General features: G+C 46.8%; 1 protein-coding gene across 1 annotated transcript in view; it reads right to left on the bottom strand.

Annotated features, from left to right (window-relative positions):
- Positions 1–12,337, bottom strand: part of LOC109410169 (metabotropic glutamate receptor 1) — a 679,657-nt gene that overhangs the window by 526,667 nt on the left and 140,653 nt on the right. The window lies entirely within an intron of this gene.

Raw genomic sequence — 12,337 nt, 5'->3', positions numbered from 1 at the left:
ATTTTCCTAATTCTATTATAGTTTGACAAATGCTTTGGAAGCTTTAGTTCCCCAAACGAGTTCATGACACCGTGAAGAAAGTTCACGTTTAACGTTTGAACGGTGTCGTGTTCATCGAAAATAAGTTCATTGTACTGCGAAAGTTCACTCGGTGAAATTTTGAATGTGTTATTTTTACTAGAATAAACAAAATTTCTTTGTTAACGAACACTATGAACCAATGCACAGGTTCACTCGTTCAACATAGGGGAGCGCCCTTGGATGAACCAAATGTCAAATCCACTTTTTTTTTCATAGAGTCTCTATGAAAAGAAAAAGTGGATTTGACGTTTGGTTCATCCTAGGTGAACCACTTGCCCTGGCCTATGGACTTATCCACCGATGAACTAAATTCATCGTGGTTCGAGAATTTTGATACTACAGTGGGCCGCTTCTAATCAGAATTGAACGATTTCCAATCAGAATTGAAAAATTCTGATTCGGAATGACCCCGCTCTAGTGTCAAAATTCTCGGACCGCGATGAATTCAGATAATCGGTGCACTCGTCTATCATTTTAGGTAAACACATCACCATAGAATCTTGCAAAGGTCTATTCTAGGCGTTTCTTTCTCTTGTTTGATTCTTGAATGGACTTATCCATCGATGAACCGATTTCACTCGGTTCGAGTATTTTGAAACTAGAGCTGGGCCATTTCCAATCATAATCGTTCAATTCTGCGTGGAAACGGCCCCGATCCAATGTAGGAATTGCCGGGCAGAGTGAATTCGGTTCATCTAAGGATAAGTCCATAGACGAGTGCACCAATGAACTGAATTCATCGCGGTCCGAGAAATTTGACACTAGAGCGCGGCCGCTTCGAATCAGAAGTGAACAATTTCCAATCAGAATTGAACAATTCTGATTGAGAAAGGCCCCGCTCTAGTGTCAAAATTCTCGAACCGTGATGAATTAAGTTCCTCGGTGCACTCGTCTATAGAATTTTGCATAGAAATTTAACCTCAATTTTCTCCCCGAGAGAGAAGAGAACGGCAACGAACGGGAATCAAAACAAACCACCGGCAACTGTCAAAATTCGTGTGGGAGAGAAGAGGACAGGAAGAACATGAGTGAATCTAACGTTCATTCGTGACGTCATCGTGCAAAATTCAATAGGCCAGGATAAGTGGTTCACGTAGGATGAACCAAACGTCAAATCCACTTTTTCTTTTCATAGAGACTCTATGAAAAGAAAAAGTGGATTTGACATTTGGTTCATCCAAGGGCGCTCCCCTATAAGGGACATTTGATTCATCCTATGTGAACCACTTCCCCTAGCCTATAGACGAGTGCACCGATGAACTGAATTCATCGCGGCCCGAGAATTTTGACACTAGAGCGGGGCCGCTTTCAATCAAAAGTGAGCGATTTCCAATCGGAATTGAACAATTCTGATTAGAAATGGCCCCGCTCTAGTGTCAGAATTCTCGGACCGCGATGAATTCAGTTCATCGGTGCACTCGTCTATTGTACCGTGTTATTGAAAATGAACTTGTTTACATGATCACGTAGTGCACACATGTTCACTAATTGGACGAGTCGTGCCGCCAAAATTCAAACGAGTGAACACGTTCGGAGGTTCATTGTTCATTTCAGAATTGCATTGGTAACATTCACGCTGAAATCGCTGCAATGTCTGTTGCGTTTATCGCAATTCTTCAATTCCAAAGTTGACCAGATTAACTTTCGCAAAATATTTGTTTTCAAATCTTTTTCTTGTCCCTTCTTTTCTTGCCAATGATTAAAATCTGTTCCTCGATATTTTTTCGTAAATCGTTTTTCGAACACCATCTTGTCCGCATTTCCGCCATATCGCGCGTAATGTAATTTTTTCTACCTACCTTTGTCCGTTTAGAAAGGAAAAAAGTATTAGATCGCAACAGAAAACAAACCAGAGCGTATCCGACATAAGAGAAGATAAACCATTGCCTTTTGATATTTAAATTTAAATAAAAGATTAATAAAAACCTGAAAAGAGAGTAAACAGTCGTAGCCATAGTAGGACAGACAACCCCCCAACCAGATTGCGAATTAGATTTTCAGTTCCGTTTTTAGTAAACAATACGGACGTTTGCGGGTATTCTCCGGAAAACGTTAGCCATTCGAAACTCTCCCTCTAGAGATTTGTAGGAGAATGTTCGGGCCGATCGCCACGAATAATTAATTTTCTCCGTGCACCTTCAGCCGCAGCCTGCTGAGGTGCGCGATTCCAGCAGCACACAGCTGCGCGAAAGACAACATGTGATGCAAGCAACCGCAACCGCCCGAAAGGATCACGCGAAGGAAGAGTGGGCGCAAAAGGAGGAAAATTCCTATCCTCAGGCAAAATTTATTGTTCGCTGTACGTCCGACGTGTTAAGACGTGTGTCGTCGCAGTAATTAGAAACTGAATTCGAATCAAATCAAAGTAAAACCATGTAAATAGTATGTAAATAGAGTGTAAACACGTTAAGCCTGGTGTTTTAATTCCGGTTCTGGTTCCCTGGTTAAGTGGTCTCTTCGGGAAGTCGTCGGTCCGCCTATGTCGAGAAGTCGTAAAATACAGTCCACTTGCGAACATAAATTTGGTCCAGTCGAACCGGATCGTGTGAAGTGAAGTGCCTTTCCGACTGTTCCGGAACCGGATGAAGAACCAGGAAGTGAAGAAGTGAAGCAAAAATCCGAAAAAGTCGGAAATCCGTGGAAAATCAAACGTTCTCGGTGTGAGCAAAATGGCCGCCGTCGAAGTACAGTGCTGGTGCGACGTCACCATTTTGTGAAGAACAAATGTTAGTGCGCGGGCGCCATTTTGGGAAAGTGCTGATGGTCTAGTCCATCGAAGAAATTGATTGAAACGAGCAATTAAGTGCTCAATTCCCGGGGTGCTAAACCCTGTTAAGTGAAGAAGGCTGTTGTGAAGATAGTGTTTCGGTTCTGCCACTGTGTCCGTTAGTGGAATCCGGTTGCGTGAGCATAGACTTGGCTGTGTTCCCAACCAACGTCGAGCACTGGGCTTGACATGAAGTGGTGTCCACGGTGGCATGCCGGAAAAAAGTGATTTGCAGCAGCAGCAATCGGCGGCGTCTGGAGCTAGTTCTGCACTTGGGCAGTCTACTCTGGATTCTACCACACCGCTAAGCAAGAAGCAGAAGAAGAAGCTAAGGTTGACTGAAAAGTTGGCCACCATGGAAAACATCCAACGACTCGTCCGTGTCCGCGGCGCGGCCAAAGGTAAGCTCACTCGTATCCTTAATACTATTCGCCCAAATGAAGAGGAGGTGGTCCAGCTGACGGAAGCTGAGATCAAAGTCTACATGGCGAAGGTGGAAGCAGCCCATAAGGACTACGAAGATGCTCACAATCAAATCGTGAACGAAGTGTCGGATGATGACTACGAACAGCATGAGCAGCTGTACGAGGAGTTCGATATCCTTCACGACACCGTTTCAATTCTGTTGGAGGATCAGCTCAACAAGGTCAGAGCCACCGCGGCAGCCGCAGCTGCTGCCACGACTGCGGCGCAACAAGTTCAGCAAGCACCGGTTGTCATCCATCAACCACTTCGCATGCCGGTTCCCACTTTCGACGGTCGGTATGAGAGCTGGCCAAAGTTCAAGGCCATGTTCAAGGATCTCGTGGATAAGGGTCCAGATCCGCCGGCAGTCAAGCTGTATCATCTGGACAAGGCTCTGGTCGGTAGTGCAGCCGGTCTCATCGATGCCAAAACGATCAACGAAGGCAACTACGCCCACGCGTGGCAAATTCTGGAAGAGAGGTTCGAGAACAAACGTCACGCTATCGACTCTCATATTCATGGTCTTCTGAATCTTAAGCGCATGACGAAGAAGAGCCATTTGGAGCTGCGGAGTCTGGTCGACGAGTGTAGCAAGCATGTGGAAGGTCTCAAGTTCCTGGAGCGAGATTTCGATGGAGTAGGTGAGGATTTCGTGATTCATCTACTGGCAGCAGCATTGCACAACGACGTGCGCCATATGTGGGAGTCCACCATTAAGCACGGTGAGCTTCCCGATTACGACGAGATGCTGACGTTCCTGAAGGAGCAGACCTTCATCCTGGAGAGGGTCGAAGCCAGCAACCAGAAGTCATCATCGGTTCCCATTAAGTCCGTGTCTGCATCCAACAAGCCGTCGGTGCAGAAAGCCCACGCAGTCGTTTCGTCAAGCGAGAAGGAAACAAAGTGTGATTTTTGCGGAAAGGCACACGCCAATCACCAGTGCGCTGATTTCAAGGCTCTTCCTGTTCCGCAAAGATTGGTCAAGGTGCGAGAGCGCAACGTGTGCTTTAATTGCCTACGAAGAGGCCATCGAAGCGCCGACTGTTCATCGGACAAATCCTGCCAGAAGTGTAAGCGTCGGCATCATAGTCTCCTTCACGCCGAGGAGAAGCCCAAGCAAGATGCAGATCAACCAAGCAAGTTGGCCCCGCCGCCAGTTCCAGAGCAAGAAGGTTCATCATCATCATCAACGTCGACGACAGCTACGTGTTCCAGCGTGGCCACCCACTCGCAGCAAGTGCTGCTGCTCACGGCGGTAGTGGACGTAATGGACAAAAACTACCAGCCGCATCCGTGCCGAGTATTATTGGACAGTGGGTCTCAAGTCAATTTGGTGACGCAGTCCGTGGCAGATAAGTTGGGCTTGAAGTTGAATTCGTCGAACGTCACGATGTTCGGGGTCAACAGTACGAAGACCCAATCATCCAACAGTGGCACGGTGCATCTTTCGTCGAAGTACAGGGATTTTCATGCCAAGGTCAAGTGTCTGGTAACTGACAAGGTAACATCCGATCTGCCATCATCGGTTATCAATATCAGCGCGTTGGAGCTTCCCGCTGGTGTTCAGCTAGCTGATCCGAACTTTTTCCATCCGAGCAAGGTGGATATGCTTCTGGGTAACGAATGGTTCCTTAAGTTGTTGCTACCCGGAGAAATTACTTTCGATGACAAACTTCCTGTCCTTCGCGAGACCCAATTTGGTTGGGTTGTTGGTGGAGTCTTCGAAGAAGGTGCGGTATCTGATGGAGCAGTTTATTCGCACACAGTCACGATGGACGAATTAAGCCAGTCCATTCAACGCTTCTGGGAAGTTGAAGATGTCGCTGATGTCGTCGAGCGTAGCAGCGAAGAAGAGGAGTGTGAGGAGCACTTCAAAGCGACTCATCGTAGGGATGCTTCCGGGCGGTACATCGTCGAGCTGCCGCTGAAGGAGTCCGTGAGCGAATTGGGAGATTCCAGGCCGCTTGCATTAAGAAGGTTTCACGCGCTGGAGCGAAAGCTTTCGCAACATCCGGATCTGAAGAAGCAGTACCAGGATTTCATGGACGAGTACGAGAGTCTTGGGCACTGCAAAGAAGTGAACGTTAGTGAAGATCCATCAGGTATCATCAAGTGGTACTTACCTCATCATGCTGTGCTGCGGCCATCGAATACTACCACTAAGTGCCGTGTGGTGTTCGATGCATCGGCGAAGGTATCTGGTCGCTCGCTCAACGGTGTAATGAAGATTGGCGCCATCATTCAAAGCGATCTGCAGTCCATCTCTCTTCGATTCCGTCTCCCGCTCCACGTGTTGGCTACTGACGTGGCCAAAATGTACAGACAAGTCTTCGTCGATCGGCGGCATACGCCGCTAACTCGTGTGTTCTGGAGGAAAACTCCTTCCGAACCGCTTCGTGTACTAGAGCTGACAACAGTCACCTACGGAACGGCTTCCGCCCCGTTTTTGGCAACGCGGGCACTCTTGCAATTGGCTATCGACGAAGGCTTCAAGTATCCTGTGGCGGCTGACATCGTGAAGAATAGTTTCTACGTGGACAACGCATTGTTTGGGTTTGACGACCTGAATGAAGCAAGCGAGGCGCAAGTGCAGTTGATTGGCCTGCTCAAGGCCGGTGGATTCCATCTGCATAAGTGGGCTTCCAATAATCCTACGTTGCTGGAGCGGATTCCGGAAAGCGATCGGGACGAGCTGATCAGCATCGACGAAAGTGGTTCAAGTGAAGTGATTAAAACGTTGGGACTAATGTGGAACCCAACTTTGGACGCTCTGCAGTTCATCTCCATTCCAACAGTGTGTGAAAATAGTGCAACAAAGCGGCAAGTGCTGTCGCTCATATCAAGAATGTTCGACCCCTTGGGTCTTGTGGCGCCGGTCATCGTTATCGGTAAACTTTTGATGAAGAGCATTTGGAAAGAAGAGTTGGAATGGGACGAAGAGCTCTCAGGAGAGCTGAAGAAAAAGTGTGTAGAGTTCCTGAATGCGTTAAGAGGTGTTACCAGCCTTAGGATTCCCCGTCACGTCGTAGTCACTGGAGCTGTTGCCTTCGAGTTGCACGGATTTGGGGATGCAACCTTGGAGGCCTACGGTGCCTGTGTGTACATCAGGTCAATCGCACCTGGTCAAGCTGCAGTAGTGAGGTTGCTGTGCGCAAAATCAAAGATCGTTCCGAAGACAGTGTTGACCATACCGAGAAAGGAACTTCTAGCAGCGCTTTTGCTGCATCGATTGGTGAAGAAAGTGCTGGCAGCATTAGCGCTGCCCTTTCGTGACATTTCGTTGTGGTCAGACAATCAAGTGGTGCTAGCTTGGCTAGCGAAGAACCCGGAACATTTGGAAGTGTTTGTGCGTAACCGGGTAAGTGAGATTAACTCTACCGGAAATCAATTCAAGTGGAACTATGTAAATACGCTGGACAATCCAGCCGATGTAGTGTCGCGTGGCCAGTCTGCCGACGCTCTTCAGAAGAACGATCTTTGGTGGAACGGTCCGTTGTTCCTGCGTAGTGAAGAATATCAGGTGGTGGTCCCTGAACCACTATCCGATGCAGATGTTCCTGAGTTGCGGCAGGCCACTGTAGCTTCAGCGGTGGTGACCTTGGAGAAGCTGCCAGTATTCCAGAAGTATGAGTCCTTCAGAAAGCTGCAGCGAGTTCTGGCATACGTCTTGCGTTTTTGCCGGAATGCTAAGGAGAAGACAGCCAACAAAAGAACCACCGAGCGTTTCCCCACCGTGTTGGAAATGCGCCAATCGTTGAAGGTCATCGTCAGGGTAGTTCAATCACTACACTTTGTGATTCGCGTTGGTGGACGACTGCGACATTCAAGTTTGCCGTACGGGGTGAAGCATCAGTGGATCTTACCTAAGAACGATGAAACCGTCGAACGGTTGATTCAAGCTGTACATCGTGAGAATCTGCACATCGGACCGTCGGCGCTGCTGGCACAGCTCCGCCGGCAATTCTGGATCCTAGGAGCTCGTTCTGCTGTACGCAAGGTGACCCGAAATTGCGTGCGGTGTTTCCGGCTCAACCCTCCGTGTGCTAATCAGTTCATGGGGGATCTTCCCATCGCAAGGTGCGACAAGGCTTCCGCTTTCGTGAAGGTTGGCGTTGACTTTGCGGGACCCATGCTCATCAAGCAACGAGGAAGAAAGGCGTCTCCCCTAAAGGGATATGTCAGCGTGTTCGTGTGTATGGTCACCAAGGGCATACATCTGGAGGTAGTTGAGGATCTCTCGGCCGAAGCGTTTGTTGCCGCCCTCCAGCGGTTCGTCTCTCGCCGTGGTGTCCCTGAGCAGATATTCTCCGACAATGGGACAAACTTTGTCGGTGCTCGCACCGAGCTGAACGAGCTCTATCGGCTTTTCAAGCAGGAAGCTACCGAGCTCAAGATTTTCGAGTTCTGCCAAACCAGGCAGATCGAATGGAAGATGATTCCCCCGAACGCCCCACACATGGGTGGGATTTGGGAAGCAGGAGTGAAGAGCGTCAAGACCATCCTGAAGAAGAAGTGCCAGTCAAGCCTCTTGACGATGTCTGAGTTTTCGACCTTGCTGTGCCAGATCGAAGCTCAACTCAATTCTCGGCCTTTGTACGCTCCATCTGAGGACCCCTCGGAGCTCGAGCCGTTAACTCCAGGTCATTTCATGATCGATCGTCCTCTGACTGCCATTCCGGAGCCCAGTTACGATGGAATCCCGGAAAATCGGCTTTCCAGATGGCAGTACGTCCAGCGCCTGCGTCAAGAGTTCTGGAAGCGCTGGTCCGAAGAGTACCTGCTGGAGTTACAGGTACGACAGAAGTGGAACAAAAAGAAGGAGAATATTCTACCTGGTACGGTGGTGGTTATCAAGGATGACAACTTACCGCCCCAACAATGGAAGCTGGGTAAAATCGAAGCAGCCTACACTGGAGCAGATGGATTAGTCCGTGTGGTGGACGTTCGAACCAAGGCCGGTATTCTGAAGCGTCCGATCCACAAAGTGGCCCCTCTACCTATACTGGACAACCGTGTGGCCAACGAGAACAAGGGTCCCGCGGGGGAGGATGTTCGGGCCGATCGCCACGAATAATTAATTTTCTCCGTGCACCTTCAGCCGCAGCCTGCTGAGGTGCGCGATTCCAGCAGCACACAGCTGCGCGAAAGACAACATGTGATGCAAGCAACCGCAACCGCCCGAAAGGATCACGCGAAGGAAGAGTGGGCGCAAAAGGAGGAAAATTCCTATCCTCAGGCAAAATTTATTGTTCGCTGTACGTCCGACGTGTTAAGACGTGTGTCGTCGCAGTAATTAGAAACTGAATTCGAATCAAATCAAAGTAAAACCATGTAAATAGTATGTAAATAGAGTGTAAACACGTTAAGCCTGGTGTTTTAATTCCGGTTCTGGTTCCCTGGTTAAGTGGTCTCTTCGGGAAGTCGTCGGTCCGCCTATGTCGAGAAGTCGTAAAATACAGTCCACTTGCGAACAGAGAATAAGAATCACAATCCTAGAACAACCTTCAGAGTAAGACCGAAATTGGGTCAACACCTCTCCCAGAGCCCCAGGAATCAAACATTCTACGAGCGTGTGTAACGTACTGTCGCCATCCAATGCTTGGATAGTGAGTTCACTCGTTAAGGGAAGCCGTGATATCTAGTTGGCCAAGGAAACGAGTTCACTTTCAGTGAACTCAAACGTCAATTAATGAACTTCTGCATGCGAGCATGAATCAATACACCTGTTCATTAGTTAGTCTTTTCAACGAAGAAGCGGTGGAATGATCAACAGGTGAACTAAATCCACTCGGCTCGAGAATGAACCTATTCACCGATGAACAAAATCCACTCCGTCCGAGAGTGGTCACTAGAGGGGAGTAATTTACAATCAGAATCGTCATATTCTGATTGGAATCGGCCCCGCCCTGAGTTCAAAGCTCTCGGACCGAGTGAATTGGGTTCATCGGTGAATAAGTTCATTCTGACATTTAGGCAGGGCCTGGCCTATTCCAATCAGAACCTAGATTTTCTGATTTGAAATGGCTCCATGTAAGAATGGCCATCTATGTAGGTAACTAGGAAACACATAAGCGCCAAACTACCCAATTGTAGGAAGAAATTCAGTTAAAATGAATGAGTTCATTTATTTTTCTTGTAATCGATGGAGTCGAGTTCACTGTGTAAACTCGTACACGTATACAAATGGAGAAACTCATGTGTTTCTTCTACACATGAGCGAGCTCGTTTCCAAACAGAATTGGACGGTTCTGATTAGAAATGGTCCCGCTCTGGTCTCAAAATTCTCGGACCGAGTGAATTCGGTTCATCGGTGGATAAGTCCATAAGTGAGGGAACTTAGCGGATAAAGTTAGATGTTACGCTCGTAAATGTTTGACAAAAGGGCCAACAAACGAGGGCAAACGTCAAAAAGTACGTTTTGATGGAAACCAACTAGAGAGAAAAAAAAATCCTCCTTAAAACCAACTTATGAACCTTATGATGATCAACTCGAACGGTGCGAAACCTAATTAGATGTATGTACGATATGAAACAAGATGATGACGTAAGATTAACACTTTTTACTCTTATCTGTCTGAACGCGATACGGGACTTTAGTGCAGAGAGAAGAACGAAATAATTCGAAAAAAAATATCGGTGTTTGAACGAAGATAGCCGCCCGCGGAAATATCGTGATTACATGTCGAACAGAAAATTCACTAATTACTCTGCTGATATCAAAATTACCAAAAGAGGAGGTTACCAACGATATTGAATCGGACGACGGGACTCAATCCGGATCTGAATTCGGGTAGAGAGCGTGGATTTGTGTCCGAGATGCAAGTCCTAAACAACCAAACTATAGAGCAAAAGAAGAAAAAAAAACAGTAGAAGACGTACTTGAAGAGATGAATTTTATTTTTCGTTTTTCCGTTCGTCGATGATACCGATAAAAATAGAGATGATATATTAATTCTGAGGAACGACCAGAAACAAGGGGATGACGAGCATCATTTTAATGTATAGTGTAAATGTGTAAAGTCCGAAGATTTCGAAATATTGAAACCAAGCTGAAAAATGAGAAGAGTTTATGTATGTTTCCATGACAGTAGAAAGGAAAGAAAGCATTTAGGTTATGTTGTGTCCAAAACGAAGTCGCGAAACCTTTGATCCTGGAATTTGATGCAGTTAGGAGTACACATTTTATATATTTTTCATAGTTTTTATTGGTTTTAAAGTTTTGAGAGAAATGTACTGCCACTGCTAGGTGAATAAATTAGCGTTTCTTCTGAAGATTCACCATGAACTATGAACAGGGGGACGAAATAAGTTTTCATATTCCCAAAAAGTCGGAATATCCCACAAAAAGTCGACATATTCACTGAAAGTTTTTTTTTAGTTTTTATTTATGTGTATTTTAACTTAAATGCTAATTCTACACTCATATTCACTGAAAGGATGGCAAAGCTTTTGTGTGTTTTTTCGTCTTTTTTGATGGTTTTGGGATATTTAGGCTTGGGGAAACTAGTGTCGTTTCGTGTCCTGTCTCGCTTAGTTCCTCTTACCAGCATATTTAACTTCGTTTTTGACGCATTCAACACCAGTTTAACCTTTGCTGCTTTAGGTGGGTGTACTGCTCTACCATTGTTCCAAAATGTTCAGCCAATGAAATCTATGCCGTCATCTGCTTCCGCTGCGGCTTGTAATGTTCTACGTTCTGCTTTCACACTTTGCTTCTTCCGATCCGCCTGACTGCTTCCGCTTGGGCTTTAACGTTCCACGTTCTGCCAGGTCCCATGCTGCAGCATCACACACGCTTTGTTCTTCTCCACGACTGAATGCCTTATCGGCCGCAACGACACTGCGGTGGGAATACTCATCGTAAGTCCTGGATCCTCTTTGGAGCCACCATGTTGTATTCCGTCAACTTTCGCTCGTTGGGCTTCGTTTTAACTGGGCGCCCGTTAGGTGGGCTATAGCCCAATTAATACGAAGTCAAACGTCACGTTTTGACGTAAACCGCGTTTTGTCGAGGTTGGTAGCCCTGAATTTCTATTGTTAGAGGTTATTTGACAGCTGAAAACTCAGCCCAGTTAGTGAAAGTCTTTCATTGCCTGGGCTAAGGGTTTAGTGCAACAAACGAAAGATGACTGTACTTTCAAATTCATTGCTCTCCATGATACCCAATAGAGCTCGCTTTGCCAAAATTCTGCCGGACCATGCGCATGCAGCATCACACGCGCTTTATTCTTCACCACGACTGAATGCCTTATCGGCCGCAACGACACTGCGGTGGGGATACTCATCGTAAGTCCTGGTTCCTCTTTGGAGCCACCATGTTGTATTCAGTCAACTTTCGTTTGTTGGCTACGTTTAGGTGGGCTTCGTTTTAACTGGGCGTTAGGTTGGCTATAGCTCAATTAAAACGAAATCGAACGTCACTTTTTGACGTAAACCGCATTTTGTCGAGGTTGGTAGCCCTGAATTCCTATTGTTAGAGGTTGTTTGACAGCTGAAAACTCAGCCCAGTTAGTGAAAGTCTTCCACTACCTGGGCTAAGGATTTAGTGCAATGAACGAAAGCTGACTGTACTTTCAAATTCACTACTCTCCATGATATCCAATAGAGCTCGCTTTACCACATTCTGCCGGTCCCATGCTGCATGATCACACGCGCTTTGTTCTTCTCCACGGTTGAATGCCTTATCGGCCGCAATGACACTGCGGTGGGGATACTCATCGTAAGTCCTGGATCCTCTTTGGAGCCACCATGTTGTATTCAGTCAATTTTTGTTCGTTGGGCTTCGTCAAACATGACTTTTTGACGTAAACCGCGTTTTGTCGAAGTTGGTAGCCCTGAATTTCTATTGTTAGAGGGTATTTGATAGCTGAAAACTCAGCCCAGTTAGTGAAAGTCTTTCAGTATCTGAGCTAAGGTTTAGTGCAACGAACGAAAGATGACTGTACTTTCAAATTCACTGCTCTTCATGGCACCCAACAGAGGTCGCTTTATCGCAGGTCGACTACATACTCCTGATGCTGTGCG

The sequence above is a fragment of the Aedes albopictus genome, chromosome 1, assembly GCF_035046485.1.
Source record: "Aedes albopictus strain Foshan chromosome 1, AalbF5, whole genome shotgun sequence".
Classification (NCBI taxonomy): Eukaryota; Metazoa; Arthropoda; class Insecta; order Diptera; family Culicidae; genus Aedes; species Aedes albopictus.
This window is presented reverse-complemented; position numbering and strand designations above follow the sequence as displayed.